The sequence below is a fragment of the Ailuropoda melanoleuca genome, chromosome X (genome assembly GCF_002007445.2).
Source record: "Ailuropoda melanoleuca isolate Jingjing chromosome X, ASM200744v2, whole genome shotgun sequence".
Lineage (NCBI taxonomy): Eukaryota > Metazoa > Chordata > Mammalia > Carnivora > Ursidae > Ailuropoda > Ailuropoda melanoleuca.
The window spans coordinates 94,704,458-94,723,769 of NC_048238.1; the positions used below are offsets into that span (position 1 = coordinate 94,704,458).

Genomic DNA, 19,312 nt, shown 5'->3' on the forward strand with positions numbered 1-19,312 from the left:
TTATATATATATATATATATAAAATATATATATATATTTTAACAAAAGTTATGGTTCTTTTAAATAATATACAAAATTATGAAAATTTGCTAATAAATGCCATTTAAAGAGTTTAAACAAATCCAATTTAATACAAATACACCTTAAAAACAGGATTCTAGACACAGTTATTATTAAACAGCACTGGTTAATTGCTTCCTTGTGCTCATGGGACATAAGTCCCGGTGCCATTAAAAGCTCTTCACTCACGAACTGGATTTGAACTTGAAGTCAATGGGAATGTAACATGTTGGGGAATTCGAGTCCTATAATGCTCAAGCACTCGAGATGAGTGAAATACAAAATGAGTCATAAGACTGACGGCATTTAATTACATGCAGGGTGATTTTGCTGAAAATTCATTCAACACGTATTTATCGGGCATCTAATATCACCCAGGCACTGCCCTAGATGTTGGCTGGCCATGGACGGGGAAGGGGAAGGGCAAAAAATAAACAAACAAACAAAAAACCCCATATCTGTTGTTCACTCTATCCATTTAACAGATATTTATCATCACTCCCTAAAATTTGAGTGAATGAGGTTTTAAAAATGTTCATGTGTGAGAATATCAATCAACCAACAAACACTTATCGTATACCAACTGTATGCACAGACTTGTGTCCTAAGCTTCTGGGGTATCTGAAGACGTGAAAGACACCGTCTCTGCACTGAGGAAGCCTCTCTGGAGTTGGGGAGGCAAGAACAACATAATGGGAAAGAAAAACCAACAATGTAGACACTTACAGGCAAACTTCAGGAACATGAACAACAAATGCAGGGAGAGTGTCACTCAGGCCTGGAGTCATCACCAGAGTTTTCAAACAGGAGCCAAGTGGAGCAGGCCCTTAAAAAACAAATGAAGAAGGGCGCCTGGGCGGCTCAGTCCATTGAGCGTCTGCCTTGGGCTCAGGTCATGATCCCAGGGTCCTGGGATCGAGTCCTGCATCGGGCTCCCTGCTCAGTGGGGAGTCTGGTTCTCCCTCTCCCTCTGCCTGCCATTTCCCCTGCTTGTACTCCCTCTCTCTCTGTCAAATAACTAAATAAAATCTTAAAAAATAAAAGAATGAAGAAACAAAAACTGGGTGAATGAAGGCAAGAAAAGAGAACACTAGATGCCAGGTTTCCATAGGATGGTGAGCAGGCACGGGCTAGCTAGGACGGCTAGCTTACGCTGCGGAAGGCAAATAACATATGGGTAGTTTCCGAAGGACCTGGAAAGTCGACTCGAGGACTATATATTTGTTACAGAAATAGGAGTCGGGCTCAAAGATTTTAAGCAGAGTAGAAACTTCGTGGCTATAAACGTGGTGTGGCCACAATGATCTGCCCTTTTAAAACGGTTTTCTTTAAGGATCCTCAACGCACAGTCAGAGCAAAGTTGATGCATTAGGCGAGGCCAGGCAGTGATTCAAATCAGGCCTGCGTGAAAAGTAGGTAGAGAAATGAAATGAAAAGTGCGGCTTCTTGTTTGCAGTCTGCCAACTCCCCATCTACCGGGGACCCCAGTCAGTAAGGACATAGAACTGTATTCCTATTTTCCGAATTGACTCAAATTCTTGTCCGTCTTCATCTCGATGACAGAAATTCCTTTTAAAATTGTAGTTGAAAGCTCCAAGGGGAGTTTTTTTTTTCAGTTACAGTTTGTTACAGAATAAGCTCAGGTGGGGAGTTAAGTTTAAATAGTCACTTTTTGGCCCCTACTGGCATCCTGTAAATTCCTGCTACAGGACTTTAACCAGCACCCCAGTGGTCGAAAAGTGCTCCGGCCCCTCCCAAAACACACAGCGAGTCGAATTCAATGGAATTTTCGGGGCCAATTTACTCACTGATAAGATTTGGTTGAACATTCACTGTCCGTCAATAAACACACACACAAACACACACACACACACCGCAAAACAGTGATCAAAAGCTATCACTAAATGTGTATTTATCCTTTAATACTTATAAACAGCCAAGTAACTGTCTAGTCGAGCTGATGAGTCACATAAGGATGACTGGTTGTCAGAGAAGTAAACTTAAGTCGCACTGAAGCGCTTTAATGGTGTAAAGGAATTCATCGCTGTATCTAGGAGGCATCCAGTGAGGGCTGCCTTCCCTGAATTCATCACTGGTATTATAGCCAATAAATTAAGGTTCTCAATCTCAATACAGAACCTCTGCTCCTTATTAGAAGCGCTTATAAAACTAGTGAAAGGCTAGAGGACAAAGCTTTGTGGCTGAAAATGTTGGGAGAGGACCAAATGCACCCTGATTTCAAGGACCCAGTAGTTTAACACATCAATGCCAAAATTTCTAGTAGACTCCATGGGAGTTTTCTGGGCCAGCGAATTTTCTAGGCACGTGTACACAAGTGTTCTGCTGGTTGTGTCTGAAGTTACTCCTGCTAGAGGCTATTTTTCTCATTCATTATCAGACACCTGAGTGAAATATATCTCTATAAACCAATCGCCTAGAGTTGATTGGGAAGCGGGCTGCTTTAGTGAAGAGTTAGTCATGAAGAGTCAGGAGCACAGGACAGAATCTTAAGTTCAACTTCTCCAATCTCCACAAGGGCCTGAGAGTATCCTTCCTTAAAGGCCTCTAAAATAGGAATTCCAGGGGTGCCTGGCCGGCTCAGTCAGTGGAGCATGCAACTCTTGATCTTGGGGTTGTGAGTTCTAACCCCACAATGGGTGTAGAGATGACTTAAAAGTAAAATCTTTAAAATAAATAAATACATAATAAAATAAAATAAGAATTCCATTTTTCCTCTCGATATTTCAGAGAGATTTCTGCTGGACTGGAAGTCAGGGGCCTATCTTTACAGAAAAATTTAGAGGAAAGGTAAACTAGGATGGCTTTTTAACATCTTCTCATTGCATCTTGGGCAAGTAGTCAGTGCCTTTGCTAATACTAAAGAAAGATGTGTAACTATCTCTCAAGTTCAACCTCAACTGGTAGAGGAGATGTGGAGAGAAGCTTGGTTTAATTATACCATGAGAATGGAAAGCAACACCTTAACCCTGAAATGTAATACTCATCTTCAAAAAGACCAACTCCATGAAATCTATCAATTTCAATTCCAGTTGGCCTTTAAAAAAATGGGGAAATAACTTACGTGCCTCCTCCTATAAGGTGTGTCATTTAAATCCAGATTTCGGGTTTTAAAAAGGAGGGTGTGGAAACTCAAGTTCACATCAAAATGACAGTACTCCAAATAACTCTAAATGCGCTCACAACGGTTAGCAAAGCCAGTGAGGAACAAAGTAACCTATCGATTACTTCGACCTTGAACAGAGGCCCAGAAAGGCTCATCTACTTGGCTAAAATGCCTGAAATTGTTAGTGTACACATGAAAAGCTCGTGATCCAATTTCATCATACCTTACATCTTCGAGATCTGTGATCAGAATGGGTAGGCAGAGTTCCCAGAAGTTTAACTCCACCGTCCTGATTCATTTAGTTTCTTCTTCTGGCAACTCATAACCACAGTGGACTTGAATTTGTGGCTGGAGGCATTTTCACACTACTGAAAACCAGAAGGGTACTCTCCGTAGCTCTGAATCCTTGGGGAAAGGTAGGCCCCTGCCTCTGAGATTATAAAGATTAATTGACCCCTGTTGAGTCTGTGTCTCCCATTAATTTCAATGCAACTGCTTTGCCATCCTCTTTCAGAGTCAGAGAATACCACCCTCTTTACACACATGATTTTGTCCCAGCTGCCTCTCTACTATAGGTTGCCCAAACCGTGGACTCTGCTTTTCTACCACGCTCTCTCTGATCATCTCTAATTCTGAAAATGTTTCAGAATCGGGCTCCACTTACCTGACTCCAACCAGCTAACCCTCCTGTTCACCGTCTGCTGCTAGCCAAAACATACCATCTCGCTTATTTCTCCTTTAACCAAATGTTTGGGTTTGGGCTTCGCTTCCCCTGTTTCTGCCTACGAGAGCCCATTTCTCCCGCTCCCCTCTGGTCAGGGTAAACATACATACAAAATATTCCATAAAAATATTCTTTGCATCAATTTCTCATCAATTGGGACACGGGGGAATTTTACTGAGTAAAAATTCCAAGAGTGATTTAGGGTTCACAAAAACCCACTAAAAACACAATAAGGAAAATAAATTTGCTTTGCTGAGCACATTTTATGATGTGTTCTAAAGCAGTGTCCTGGTTATTAAACAATTGATATTCCCTGGTGTTAATAATCGTTAACATTTATGGAGATCTTATTCTGTATCAGACAGTGCGTCTGATGTTTTATGCTCATTATCTCATTCAACCGCCCTAATGCCATGTGCAGTAGACAATACGAAGGAGCAACGTTAAGGTCTAATTTCAAAACAAAATCTGTCACAAATCTCAAGTCTCCACTTGTCACCAAATAGTAGTATTGAGTTTCTCCATATACAAAATTCTCAGATGTCATAATAATAGAGTCCTGGACACTAATTTAAAAATCTCCAGTTTCTCAATTTTCTTCCCAGCTTCCTGTAATTACAATACGAAAGCTCATTACTGCCTATCCATGGAAGCCAGAGGATCCTGAATTGCTTATAATTGTTTGAATATATCTTCTCACGCATGTCTGGCAAAGAAGTTAGAAAATGCTTGATACGTTGGGTTTAAAATCACCCATTCAAGAAAACGTGCAGCCCAGAGATGTGGAATCCAGCTGGCAGAAGGGAAGCATAAAAGCCTTTGGGCATACTAAATCCCTTCCCCGATAATAAAAATTCTGTACCAAAAAAAGTTATCCAAATCGAAGTGAAAACTTTGAAGCAAGATGTAGAAATTCTGAAGCAACTTCAAAAACTCCTCGCTCCGTTGCTCCTTTGCAAACTTGCTTTATCAAAACCGGGGGCATGCTGGTCATAAAGAGAAGGAAAGGTAAGACAGATTTCTTTACATGAGGGCTTCGGGATGAGATCTGAGGAAGGGCCTGCAAAGAAAGCAGGGATTTGAAAACAAAACTTCAGGAAAAATGCTGAAGTCCAACCAGCAAGGGAGTCTGTGCATTGAGGGAAACGCCAACACACACGGGAAGTAAAAAGAAGCCTTACAGAGTAACCGTCATGTAAGAAAATATCAACTCAGCTTAAATGGCCAAACGAAAGAGGTAGAGGAGAAATGGCCCAAATATTGAGTGAACGAGAACCCTTACGTTTATACTAAAGTGAACAGAATGTCCATCAAAGTTGGTGAAATTCTATACTGTAGTTACCACGCTGTGTCCATCAGTTTGAAATCGTGTGAGTACATCTTACAGGGATGAGGCAGAAACTAGAGTTAGCATGATAACATCTCTATCACCAAGTACAGAATGACTAAAATGGTTACATTTGACTCCCATATAATTTACTATATCAGTGAAGGAGACCAAAATGCCTTGATTCTATTTAGAATAATAGTATAATCCCACAAAAGATCAGGAAGGTGCTCAGCATAAGAGAAACTCCTTCAATTCACACTGACATAAAACGGAGCTTAAGTTCCCAGGGTCCGAATATGGACGGCATTATCAATCACACGTCATGCCAAACACTGTTCCACCAAAAATAGTCAAGCCTCAGGCACCGAAGCAGCTTTCGCATTAGCAATCACTGAAACAACACAACTTGGGTCATCGGGTTTGTCAAAAGTCAATCAAAACTCTTTTATGGACCAATAAAGATTTTGAGAATTCTAGAATTACAAGCAATCCTGAAAGATCAATCTAGCTCATTACCTTCAGGCAAGTAAATGAAAAACTTTAACCCACTCAGGGTAAATGGCTCTTATCCAATTACAGAATGCATGTCGATAGTAGATCTCTATAATTTCTCTTTCATAAATCTATTCCCTGGATAAACATTTATTAAGGACTAACTTGGGGCCACATACCTAGATGTTAAGGGCATAAACGTGGACAAACCAACAGTCCCTCGTGTTACATTTCATTTTCAAAATCTCAAACAAATTTCCAAAGGGTAATCTTAGTGGATAGATGACATAACTTTAGGAAACCAGATGTTATATACCCTTCATTTTTGAAAAACTTATGTTTAGGCCCGCAAGGGTTTCTGATGGATAAGCCAAACCATAATATCATTAGGAACTCATCCATTCCTTGACCGCGATCCTCAGGTATCTTCCCATTATCTCTATTATCTCTTAAGCTGCAATTCTGTGTCTCCTCCAAAATACCCATGTGACTTTTCCATACTTCAGCTCTGCCTCTTTCTCAGGGAAGGCTTTCTCAGCCTTCATTGCTGGAATCCTCCCCCTGTACCCGCTCCTTCTCACTCTCAATCACTCTTCCACAGACTATAATATGGCCTCCATCTCCGCCATTCTATTAAAACCACCCTAGATTCAATGACTTCATTCAAGAACAACACTAATTTGAATTAAACATCGCTAGAACCGTAAGCATGTTTACTATTAACTCCCCTAGTACAGTACCTGACACAACTAGGTTCTCAATAAATGTGAGCTGAGTTGAATATTACATAAATAACAAAGGGGGCAATATGCATAACATAGTAGCTACCCATTACAGATCCTGAACAGTCAGTCGTGTATAGGAAAGAGTCCACATATTTACAAAAACGGAGTTTTGCTTTGTTTGCTCTACAAATACGTATTAAGTATTATGTACAAGGCATTGGACATGGTTCTTATCCTTATAGACTTGAATCGTCTAGCAAATATAATTGCAATGCCACACACATTTGTTTTTAAAAGATACATAAATTTAGGGTTGTATAGATTTATGGAAGTGCTTCCCTGAGAAAGGGAAAAAAGCCACTCGTTCTTCTAAGGCCGGCTTCTCAACTCCACCAAGGAAAAGGGACCATGGGGATCTCAGGGCACTGCTCAAACAGAACTCTCCACCCTGAGCCCACTGGATCAGAGCTGGGCAGCTACTTCTGTGAACTGCTTCAGGGCGGGATCTAGGCTGGTGCCTGACACTTAGTGGGCTCTCAGCTCATTTGTTTTCATTACACATACGAGGACACTAAGGCCAAATACCTGCATCTGAACCTCGGACAAGATACTTAGCCTCAGCCTCTCGGTTCCCTGACTGGATTAAATCATAGGGCAGATGTGAACTCCCCTGGTGTAAGGGAAGCAGATGATAACCTCAGGTCCCAGTTAATGGCCTAGTACGGTCGGTATTAGACATGGAAGGTGGGTTGCGAGGAATTTAAGACAATGGAAAAAATACATAAGTGAGCAAATTACAGTACTTACTTGATGTTTCGGGCTTGACTTCTGCCAAAGTAAACATTTAAAGAAATCCAGTGTGGGAGAGGGCAAAGGACCTAGATGGAAAAAAAAAGTAAAGAGATGCCCTAGGGACAGAAAACAGAGCTGATGTAACAGCATCCTTAGAGGCTAGAGTAAAACTTGCCCAGATATTAGCAACATCAGTTCATTAAATGGGAAAAAGTTCTATGTAATCCAAATAAAGGTGTAGTGCTTCAAGGTGGCAAAAACAAATAGAATAGATGATTTCCAGATCTTTAACAGTACCTCTCCCAGATCTCAAAGTTAATTTGACAATAAGTAAATAAAGTGCCATGAAAAATGGGAACCTTTCAACAACTGGGTATTTACTTACGGGAACAAAAAAGAGAAACATTGAAACGTTCCTGCTTCTTTATAAACCCAGGGAAAATATCCCACCACAGCACTGTGGCTGAGTACAGGATTTTGGAGTCGGAAGGCCTTACTCATAAATCCCACTTCTTACCTACTAGTTGGAAGACCTTGGACAAATTACCTAAACCGTGCATACTTCGGTTTCCTCACCCAGAAAATGGTGCCAATAATAGCATCTATCTCATAGGGTTGTTTTCTAGATTGAAATGTTTTAGTATTTATAAAGGACTTACAAAATAAGCAGTGATTAAGTGCTTCGGAAAGAAATCACCTCATCGTGTTCAATATGGGAAGAGGAATTTGACACACCTCATCCCCTTATGTTAAAGTAATTATAAAAAATCGTAGAAGGATCTATAGGTGAAAACTAGAGAGAGTCACAGAGAGGCCCAGCAAAGGGCTGGCTCACAGGATGTAGGGCTGCTTCCCTAGGTGGTGCACTCTTCTTCGCTGGGATTCTATCACACGGCCTGGGAAACTGGGCTAGAAACATCCCATCACCATGTCAAGCTAAGATGCCCTGAGTCGGTAACTTTTTATTATGGTATCAGTGAGCAAGTGCATCGCTAACTTGTGGCTGTGTGCACAGCACTGCGTTTGGTCTGCAGGCGACATGAAATGCATGTAAGACAGATTCTCTTCTCTCAAGGAGTTTATACGCTAGTTGGGGAGATAATCTCATATCCCCAACTTCTTAGAGGTAGCATGCAAGGAAGCTCTGAATCTCACTTGCTTTATAACCACAAACTCCTAGAACTCTAGAATGACGAGCTGTGCCCTCTTAGAAGACTCTCTCTTGGGGCGCCTAGGCGGCTCCGTCATTAAGCGTCTGCCTTCGGCCCAGGGCCTGATCTCAGGGTCCTGGGATCAAGCCCCACATTGGGCTCCCTGCTCAGTGGGGAGCCTGCTTCTCCCTCTCCCACTCCCCCTGCTTGTGTTCCCTCTCTCGCTGGGTCTCTCTCTCTCTGTCGAATAAATAAATAAAATCTTAAAAAAAGAAAAAGAAGACTCTCTCTTATCCAGAAGTAGTATTTCTTGTCCATCACACTGACTGTGTCCATGCAAGCGGAAGAAAGAAAGACCCACTGCAGAGTTCTAGTTTTCCTTCAATGTGTGGACGAAAGTGTTCCATCGACCCATGTCTCCCGAATGCAGAGCGCTACGTTAACAGCAGCAAGGCTGGGAAATGCAGGACACAAAAAGGAAGAGCACGAACTTATACATTTTCATTATGTATAGTGATCTGTACTTTTTATTTCTCGTTGAGTTGTTCAATCATGAACCCAAGCAAGACCTCAAGCACAGATGCATTCCCCACATTTCTGCTTTAATATGAGCCTGAGTCACAGACTCACAATGTGAGCAGTGATGACCTCCAGGCCAAGGCCCTCATTTTTCAGACAAGACAACAGGACTATAAAGAATAAATGACTCGGTCACAGTTACAAAGAGTTAGTGACACAGGCAGCACGAAAGCTCAGTTCTAATAACCAGAGTTGAATCCTTAGTTCTATACTTTGGAGAAGTTTTAAACTCAATCTCTCAATAGCTCTCCCCTCATTCCCTCCCTCATTCCTCCCTCCCTCCATTAGTGTCTGATTATTTCTTTCTCTCTCTTTCTGTACTCTTTCTTCATATTTAGACTCTTAATTTCCATGGCATAAGAATACATATGATCGTAAGAACTGAAGCCACTGTGTCTCAACTCAAAACCTATTCTATTTATTTGAATGGGAAGCTGAAATTAATGCTTTCAAATGTTCAGGAGAAATAGAGTAATGGCCTGCTTTTACAAAGCAGACTATAAAACAGCCCACAACCAGCTAGGGAAGTTAATAGATAATCTTTACTATTTGATGCAAATTAGCTTTTAAAACAATCTAAGCATCAAAGTCCAAAAGAAAGCAGGAGTTAGAATGAGTTATAGAAGCTGGCTGGGTGGAAGAGAGACCACCACAGGATTTTTCAGAGACCAAAGGAAGATACAGCCACGTATGTATGCATGTATGTATGTTATGCTGCTGGAAACTCGTGTGTCTGTGAGTGTGTACGTTTGTGTGTTCATGTGTAAATGTCTGTTATTGGGGGAAGGGACAGAATCTTAAGACTGCTGGCTAAAAAGGAGCTAAATCTAGTGAGACATTGTACTGAACACGACAAAATTCTTTGCTATATAAAGAGTGCCAAAGAACCAATACATCACCTGAAACCTAGAGAAATCAGACTTCAGTCATTTAGGGCAATGTTCTGGCAGCAAAGCAATTAACTGGAGCAGTAGAAGGAAATCTATAAGCAGAAAACCTACAGGAAGCCGTATATAGGCATATGGCCCAGAGCTTCTTAGTACAAAGTATTTTGATTAAAAGGAAAAGTTCTCCTTAAAGGAAAAACCAAAGAAAGCGTTGAGGTTGTTAACAAAGAAGATGGTGAAAGATGTTAATTATGCCACCTGGTGGCAGCTCCCAGAATTGCAAGCATAGTGGATTTCCCTGCCTAAGGCTACCTTTGCAAGCCTTAAATACACATATTTTGCATACCTATGCAAGCAAAAAATATGTACCCCATAAAATATCTCTGACTGCTTTTGTCACCTTGGTGGTATTTAAAATATATGCAGATTATTCCAGCTGAATCAATTGCATATCAATTCCTAACAATGGATAATGTTTAGAAAATGAGTGGATTTCTCATTCATAATCAATCAAACATAATCTGTATAGATAGTAAATTTAACAAAGTTTCAGCCCTCACTGTACCTAAAAGAGGTTGGCTGAAATTTTTTTTAAGGGATAAAAGAAAAAGAATGTGGCATGAAATTGTGAACATAACGACTGGATGCATGAGAAGACATAGCTTTCCTTACCAGTTTTATGAAAAGATAAAGCACATTGTTGTCCAAAATCAGCAGATCATATAAAGCAGACTGAATTAATGAAAATACTGGGAGGATTTTTTTTTAAATCGTGGTAACCAGAATCACTTTTGGTAGAAATCTTTTCGATACAGTCCTTTTTTGTCTTACTAAACAACGTCAAATAACCCTAATTAAATCTTTATCTCATTACTAGAGATATTATAATGCCTTAAGACCAGCATCCCTGGACATCAATTCTTATTAAGGTTAATGGAAGCTATTGGGCTTTGGCTTCAATATGAATAGACCTTAAGCTACAATACGGGTTATTTTTTCTTATACTTAATCCCCGGTAAATTCATATTTTATTTCTCATAACAATGGAAAAAAACTCTCATTGATTATGGGTTTCAAACAGTTGAGTCCCACTTAATTACTATTTCAGTGGATTTGAGAAAATGTGTCAGCAACTCAAAGTAAATGGAACAATACGATGCTCCAATAGAAATCCAAAATTAAATAATCTTATACTGCTAGCTAAAATCAAGAAAACCTGCTCCTTAGAGTTGCAAAGGTCGGTAAGACGAAGAACGGAGGGATTCTCCCTTTTTACATGTAGCGGAAACTAGAAATGAGAGTTAAAACCTAAGGAAAACACTAACTCCATACCTCATTTCTTTACCAGGTTATTCGTGTCAATAGAAAAATCAGGAAAACCATTAGTGATCAGTGGAATGGTACTGTCTCAGCTAAAGATGAAATCACACCAAAAATGTCCTACTGTATTTGCTATCCAAACACACTCGTTATGCTAAGCAGAGGTAAGAAAAACCTGCTTTAAAAACCATCTGAAATGCCATTTTCTGAAAGTAGATGGAAGCTGAAATGATAAAAGAGGATTACCGAGAAAATGGAAAGGGAGTAATGTGGAAAAAAGGGAACCAAAACAGTTCTGGTGCTGAGTACATAGTAGGTTTTCAAAAATATTTGCTAGCATAAATATCAGATTCTAATATGGAGCCTATCGAAAAGCCTCCCTCAAGCAAATTAAGTGTATATATTTGCAAGTAGAAAACTCTATTTAGGACACGTTTTGTAAGCGACTCTGTATTTATTTTGTCGAGGTGGTGGTAACTCTTTTAAATAAATTAGAATATTCCTTGCTCATTACACTGAATGGTACAGAGCTGACCTTACCTCCTAAAGCCCTGCTTCCGAGGACAATGATGTAGCTTTTCCCTGAGCACACACAAGCAACATTCCCATTCGTATAGTGTGCTTTTCAGGAGAATACTACCTCTAACGCAGGGTAGCAGTGAACATTCGCAGGCACACGCCATTTGAAAATCCTTGCAGGAAAAGCAAAGTGTTATTGTTATTTGAAAAGATCTCCACTGGCAAACTGAACTTCAAAAAACATTTTAGAGCATTCTTCATCTTTATCCTTAGTCTACATTGCTATTTCTAAATAATGCAGAAGTATTTTGAAGCATGTATGATACTAATGAAAGAAAATAATTTCCCTCCAGATACAAATGCATATTTATGAAATTAANCAGACACAAATGCATATTTATGAAATTTAAAAAAAGGTGTGCATGCAAAAATTCAGCGGTGATGCCAGTTCATTTTAGACTCTTCTTCACCAGACTCCCTTAGACTATTATTAGGTGAGAAAGTGATTCTTCAATCAAATTTCATTAAAAAAGAGAACGCACAAGATTAATATTCTGTATTCTCCCCCCCTCCCCAACTCTATGAGTTTGGAAATGCTTTCACTGAAAGTAGCTACCTCTTTACAATCCTGGTTCTGATCCCAAAATAATTTTCTCAACACCATAATTTCAATGACAAATACTTTTTATTAATACTGCTGGCCCATAAAGATATTACAAAAGTCCATAAATTCACATTGAGGTCTTATTATATTAACACCTCATTTATTGGAACTGTCAGGCAAGGAGGGGATCAATAAAAATGAGATTTCAAAAACCGAAACTTTTACACATTACTATTTGTCTCTTTTAATCCGTCTCGGTAGATATCTTTCCGAAATGCTTTATCAAACTTTGTTGCCCCCTTAGAGATAGAATAGGAAAAACAAAATTATGCTTTTTCTAATAATTCTGGGTCATGATTAGAAACACCAGTCATGTCTTGAAACATATATTGGGCGCTTGGCTACATTTCTGTTGCTGAATCATGGGGGCGTCCAGGAAGCGTGCAGTGGAGAGGGTGTTCTGGTCCGTGTTCACGTTCCAACCAGTAAGGCAGTATCCCGGTAAGTATCTGAACCTACCGATGCATACCATTGGACTATCACACTGTAATTTTGTACTGGGTGCTCGCTAATGCAAACCACATGTTCAGATCCCTTGACATATGCACAATGTAAAGGGATATATACGAGCTTGGGACCGAAGTTGATCAGCGAGAGGGAGATTTAAATTTTCCAGCCAGCCAACGAGGAGAAAGCATAGTTTGGATTCCTCAGGAGAGACAGAGCCCTCCTTAAGTCTAAATACCACCAAAAGGCATGCCAAAGATTAGGAAATGCAAGGGAACTGGTTAGTGCTGCTTCTGTTTATTTATCTTAGTAAAAGCTCTGGAGAGTTAGTCACTGAACACATGTTGATTTCTGGGGATAATTACAGTAGTTTATAAAGGCTGTCGGTGAATTTCTAAACCTAACTTAACTGCTTATGTATTTTATGTAAGGGAATTTCTGAATAAAAATTGATAACCACCATACATGTAAGAGTTAATTAACCCATTTACTTATTGCTACTGAGGAAGCTGGTTTGGTGGGCACAGCATCCATATGGTGCCACTTAATGACAAAGATAAAATCATCATCTAAACATAATGATGAGGCAATTGTACCAGCTTGGTCCATGAAGTGGATCTCCCCTGGCCCCCAGCTTGAGCTGTACTTAGTATAGGCTTCACTCCTCTGTGCCATTTTCAGCATTTTTCTCCCTGTGCTTAATCCTGAAAATGACTATATCATCACTGCCCTGGAAATAATAAATGTGAAACAATACAGAAAGATGAAAGGCAAACAGTAATCTCAGTGTTAATTCACTGGTACTCTAAACGACTTTGTATTTGTCAATTTGTCTTGGCCACGCAGAATTCCGGAGCACTGCCAAAACCAGTTATCAGCAGAAGACTAAAACTCACCATTGGATTTTGGCCCCCAGACAGCATCCTGCCAAAGATGTTACTGGTCAACTAAAGAAATACGCCCAGAAATCACAAGGCTGGCAAACAGCACGGCATCGATGCAGTCAAGAAGTGTAAACCCAGCTCTGTGGTATGCTTTATTTCTTGTGGCTTCCAAGCTACACATTGAACGTTCTAAAAGCACTGATCCCTTAGCATGGGATAATGTGTGAGCTATGGAGATTTTACCAAGCTGATAGGAGGTAGTTGTGTAATTTATTGTCAAATTCTATGGCCATGCAACAGGAGAAGAAAGGAATGTCAAAGTTGGCCTCTCATTTCCAAGTATAGATAATTGCGAACTTACTTGGCTTTTGGTGTGAAAACACTCAGAGGACTAGAGACTCCATGTAAGAGAAACCTTCACATCAATCTCTAATGATTTGAATGTCATTTAAAGAGGAGTCTGTATGATTTATGAAAAACAGAATAAAGTGTGTAATTGCAGTCGAACTGAAAATATAACAGCAAATGTGCACAGTGTTTACTATGTGCCTGGCACTAAGCTTTTTCACATACATGAATTCGTGTATTGCTCATAACAATCCTGTGAGGTAAGTACTGTTATTGTCCCTATTTTCTTTTTTTTTAAAGATCTGTTTATTTTAGAGACAGAGAGAGGGAGAGAAAGCATGAGTAGAAGGATGAGCAAAGGGGGATGGACAAGCAGACCCCACGCTGATCGTGGAGACCAATATAGGGCTCGATCCCAGGACCCTGAGATCATGACCTGAGCCGAAACCAAGAGTCGGACGCCTAACCGACTGAGCCACCCAAGCACCTCTAGTGTCTCCATTTTCCAGATGAGGAAACTGAGACACAGAAAGATTCAATAACTTGGTCCAGGGCCACACAGTGGATGAGTAGCAAAGCAGAGATCAAATTCAGGCATGCCCCAGCATCCTTGCTGTCCATCATCACTCTGTCCTGCCTCCTGTGGGCACAAAAATGCATAACACATCATTTAAGATTTATAGGTTTGTTACTAGGGATTTGAGCACATAATGAATCGAAGTACTTTTTAGAAAACTGTAAAGTTTGGTGCACCTGGGTGGCTCAGTCGGTACAGCGTGCAGCTCTTGATGTCGGGGTCCTGAGCTCAAGCCCCATGTTGGGTGTAGGGCTTATAAATAAATAAATAATTGTAAAGATTATTCAAAATTTCTACGAAGATATAATTTCTGGAGGTGCCAAGCATTATCAACAACAGCTCTACTTAAGTTTTATTTAGAAATGAAATCTGTAATTACATGGTATTCACAGATTTGAAGTCAATGACGCAGACATTTGCGATTAGGAAAATGCAGATCAACTTCCCTATCTTGTTAAAAGTGAATACCTTCTTATTGAATGGGTTCAGATGTAGGGGACAATGCCCCAGAAGGGATGTGCATATCAGAGGAGTGGATGCAAGATCCAGCATGGAATTCTACCCAGGGTTTCAGCATCCAGCATGTCTGCCCACCTCCAGCTCAACACTTGTCACATGATAGTGGAACTATTGATGAGCTGTCTGCTCGACTGTGAGCACCTCAAGGACACCTCTTATCCATCTTGTCACTGGCTCAATACCTCACGTATACTAAACAAATACTTGCTAAACTAACGGAAGTAGTGAGCACCTGCTGTATGCAAGACAATACGCTAGCTGGTGGGAAAACAAAGATTTGGTCCCCATGCAGGGTGGCGTGGCAAGGGGCCCAGGACACGGTGGGATCACCATCATCACAAAGAACATAGATGGTGAGTGTGGGTCTTCACGTCAGAAATCAACTTTCTCCTTAAAGGTGACGGAATAAGTGGGAGTCCAAAGCTGTCTCAATCCATTGCCTCTCTTCATTTTTAGCTTTATTTTTTGCCTCTCTTGAAAAATAGATCAACAACCCCCTCAATTTAGCTGTTACTTTACTTTTGACAGTCTTTGTAGAAAACCATCTAGGTTTCTTACCTTCATATTAAAACATACTTGAATACTTGCTCAGGGCTCTATCCTCAGCACGCAGAAACTTGGTTGACTTGTGGGTTGGGAAGGAAAAAAGCTACAAGTGGGTTGGGTAGGAAAGTGAAACACAAAAGTCCTGGGAGGTCAACTATCAGAAAAATCAAGCCGGGATTTAAAATATGCTGTGATCGCTGCATGTGCTCAGCAGAGTTTACATTAAAGTCTCCAAAACAAAAGAGTGCTATAAAAATATCAGGCACCACCACTATTAAATATTAGTATATATCTCACCATAATCTAACTTCTAAAAGTCTGGTTACTGTTACCGACAGTAGTGTGCAGAGCAGACTAATCCCGAACAAGGGTGCTGTTAATTGAATGATGCCTTCTCCCCTCCACTTCTAAGAGTTTATGGTTCTATAACTTGGAAAGTCTGCAGCTTTTGGTCATTCCAGATCTTTACTTCATTCCAGCAGTGCCATCCTTATCCAGTGCTCAGTCTTAGGTCACTAATGCATTGTAAAAGAGGCAGACGGCACACTCAAATTCCCAGTGAAACCTTTTTTTAAAAAAATATGTCCATAATATAACCGTGGAGATTTTAAGCATAGACTCTAGAGTCAGAGGGTGAAGTTCAACTTTGGACGCTGCTGTTTACTAGCAGAATGTCTTTGGGCATGCTACTAATCTTTCCGAGTGTCAGGTTCCCCATCTGTAAAAAGGAGATAAATAATAACACCAACTTCACAGGGTTGCAGTGACGATGAGATGAGAGGATGGGTGCAAAGTGCTTATCACACTGCCTGGCACGGAGTAAGGAACTGTTGCCATGAGAAAGGAGTACAGGGCGCCTGGCTGGCTCAGTTCAGCGGATCATGCGACTCTCGGGGATGTGAGAGATGTGAGTTTGAGCCCCACGCTGGGTGTAGAGATTACTTAAATAAATAAATAAACAAACTTTTTTTTAAAAAAGCACAAAATTATATCATCCCTTCCTATCACTTCTTAATATTCCTTTTCCTCTTTTTTTCTCCCTAATAGATTGTTCTATAGTGAGGCCTGTTCTGGTACTAAAAACTGGTGAGGATTCATATTAAATTTAAATAAAAAGGTATGATTGATTGATTTTAGGCCAGATAATCTTTCATGGGATGATACAACCGCAAAAGGTCTGCAGCCACAACAGATGAATAACACAACTGCAATCAACTACAGAACTCAGGTTTAAATAGAAGTCAAAACTATGAATGAATGAATGAATGAATGAATGAATGAATGAATGAATGTCAAAACTGTTCCTGTGTGTTTGGGTGCATTTGTGTCAGAGGGGAGGCATTTAGCACTTAGGATGCCCTATTATAAACTAATAAATACGGCATCTGTAAATAGTGCTTTCCAAACCAAAAGAAGACATGATGTCTGATATATTTTCTTGCCAGAGCAATTTTCCAAGGTTATAGGTATAGTGATTACCTGGTCAAGGCTCGCTTTGGAAGGATGCCAGGGTTGATATGCTGTGGAAAGTCCACTGCAAAAGTCACACACAACCGGTATACCTGATTTCTCCCCATGCATTTTTTTGCAGATTTGCTTTTTTTCATATGAATTTGTATAGCTTGTCGACTGGAGTCAGATAAATTGGCCCCTGCGCCCTCTTGGCCAACTGTTCTACACTAGAAGGTTACGGTTTTCAAATCGAATACTGGAAGAATCAAATTCTTGACAAGAAGGGAGGCTACAGAACCTCTGAGTAAGTGTTCCTCTCTACCGAACACAGCTGGGGAGAACTGGATGCAAAGGCTTTTTCCCATCACTCACTTTTTGTCTTCCTTGCTGGAATTTTCCCCACTGTAAGCTCAACAAACAAGTCATCGTTTCTTCGGTATTTATTACAACATTAATCATACATACACACAAAGATAACATGGTACCGACGTTTGGGAAGCAGACATTTTTCTATATTATTTTAATTTTAATTATTATTAATAATTTTAATTTTAACTTCAATGCGCAAACCTCATTGTTAAAAAAATACAATTTCACTGAGCAAAAAGACTCTGAGAAGGCATTTTCACTGATACTAATCAAACCGAAAAAGGACCCATTTGCAAATTCAATTTTTTTTACTGAATCCAATAAGTAATTGTAATAATAATAAACCAGAGAACAGACCCTGGAGATGGAGTTGAGATGCCTAAGAGGTATAGTTAATTGGTAACATGGAACACGACCTTTGAAGAGGTATCAGGCTAAATTAATTAGTTAAGAGAGGCATAGAGTTCACAACTTGATTACCAAGCTGTTTGATTCCCTCAACACAAGAGCCTTAATTTAAACCAACCATATGAACTTGCATTCCTGTGCCATCCTTCCAATTATCAAGCAAAGAGTTGAAAATTGTTGATCATGGACTGAATAAGCCCATTCATGCTATCATTTTAAGTTTGGATCTGCTGAATATTTTTACTTGAACAAAGTACAAAGATATCCTCAATAACTTAAATGTAAAACCATTTGGCTTGCTTCTCGATTTAGGGGACTCTAGATATCTATTTTTTCCAGTGTCACACGGTAAGGAAGCTGTTTAAACTAGAAATCACGAACAGGAAAGTAAAAGCAAAGATTTCCCAGTTGTTTTAGAAATCTATTTAACAAACACTTTTCCTGGGGAGGAGGGTCTTTTAATCTAAGTTACTGCTGATTTTGTGCTGTACCTTCTTTTGGCAGGAAGATATTATGCAACTATTTTGATGCCTGCTGATGGAGTAGTCTTAAATTCTTATCAACAAGTAGCGTTTGCCCAGTGACTTGAAATGTAGTATAAAAAACAAAAGTTGAATTTATAAAATTATATATACGTATATACACATACACTCTCATATACATTTGGGTCCAGATATTTTGGGAGGGAGTAGGGAATATAGCTTTCATGCAGTTTAATCCTCAGAATGTGGTATTCATTTTAACCATCAATTCCCAGGCATCCAACCTAAGAAGAACCCCCCCTTTTTTTTTTTACCTGGAACTTGTGGCAAAATAAACACAGACTGGGGAATGTGGGTTTAGATAATTAGTACCTTTACAATAACTTCAAAGATTTAAGTTTTTCAACATGTCGCCAAATTTGCATCATTTTCTCCTTTAGAATAAAAAGCATTTTCAGAACCTCAAAGCAACAACCCTTTCTCTTTGACTAGAATCAACATCAACCCAGACATTAAGTACAAGACTTAAGTTCAAGATACTTTGTACTGATAATCATCAGCTGCTGAGAAAGGAAGAATAAAATATGTTCTAAAAGGGAACATGGGGAGGGTGGCTACAATAAGGAGAACTGAATCTGGACCCGAGGCTTATTTTTTGAATTACACGGTCAAAGAGAAAAATCCACGAAAACCGGAAGTTGCCGGATGCACCACAGGGAAGGTGCTGCCCCTGTTGAAATTTCTAACTTAATGAAGGACTGAGACGGGATCCTAGTCTAAAAGGAAATCATAAAGGAAAAGCACATCCTTGGCAGTTATATTCTAATCTTCGTTATTCTTTACAGCTTTCCCCACTTGACTTTCATTTTCCTGGAGCCCGACCTATAGAAAGACGTCAGTCACACGTGCACGA

General features: G+C 39.8%; 1 protein-coding gene across 8 annotated transcripts in view; it reads right to left on the bottom strand.

The window, feature by feature from the left end:
• Positions 1-19,312, bottom strand: part of MBNL3 (muscleblind like splicing regulator 3) — a 106,976-nt gene that overhangs the window by 74,424 nt on the left and 13,240 nt on the right. The window contains exon 2 of one of the 8 annotated variants that reach the window (XM_034649244.1): positions 7,263-7,333. The exons of the other annotated variants lie outside the window; for them this stretch is intronic. The gene's annotated coding sequence lies outside the window, so the exon portion shown is untranslated. The remainder of the gene's footprint in view (positions 1-7,262; positions 7,334-19,312) is intronic. 8 annotated transcript variants of the gene reach the window in all.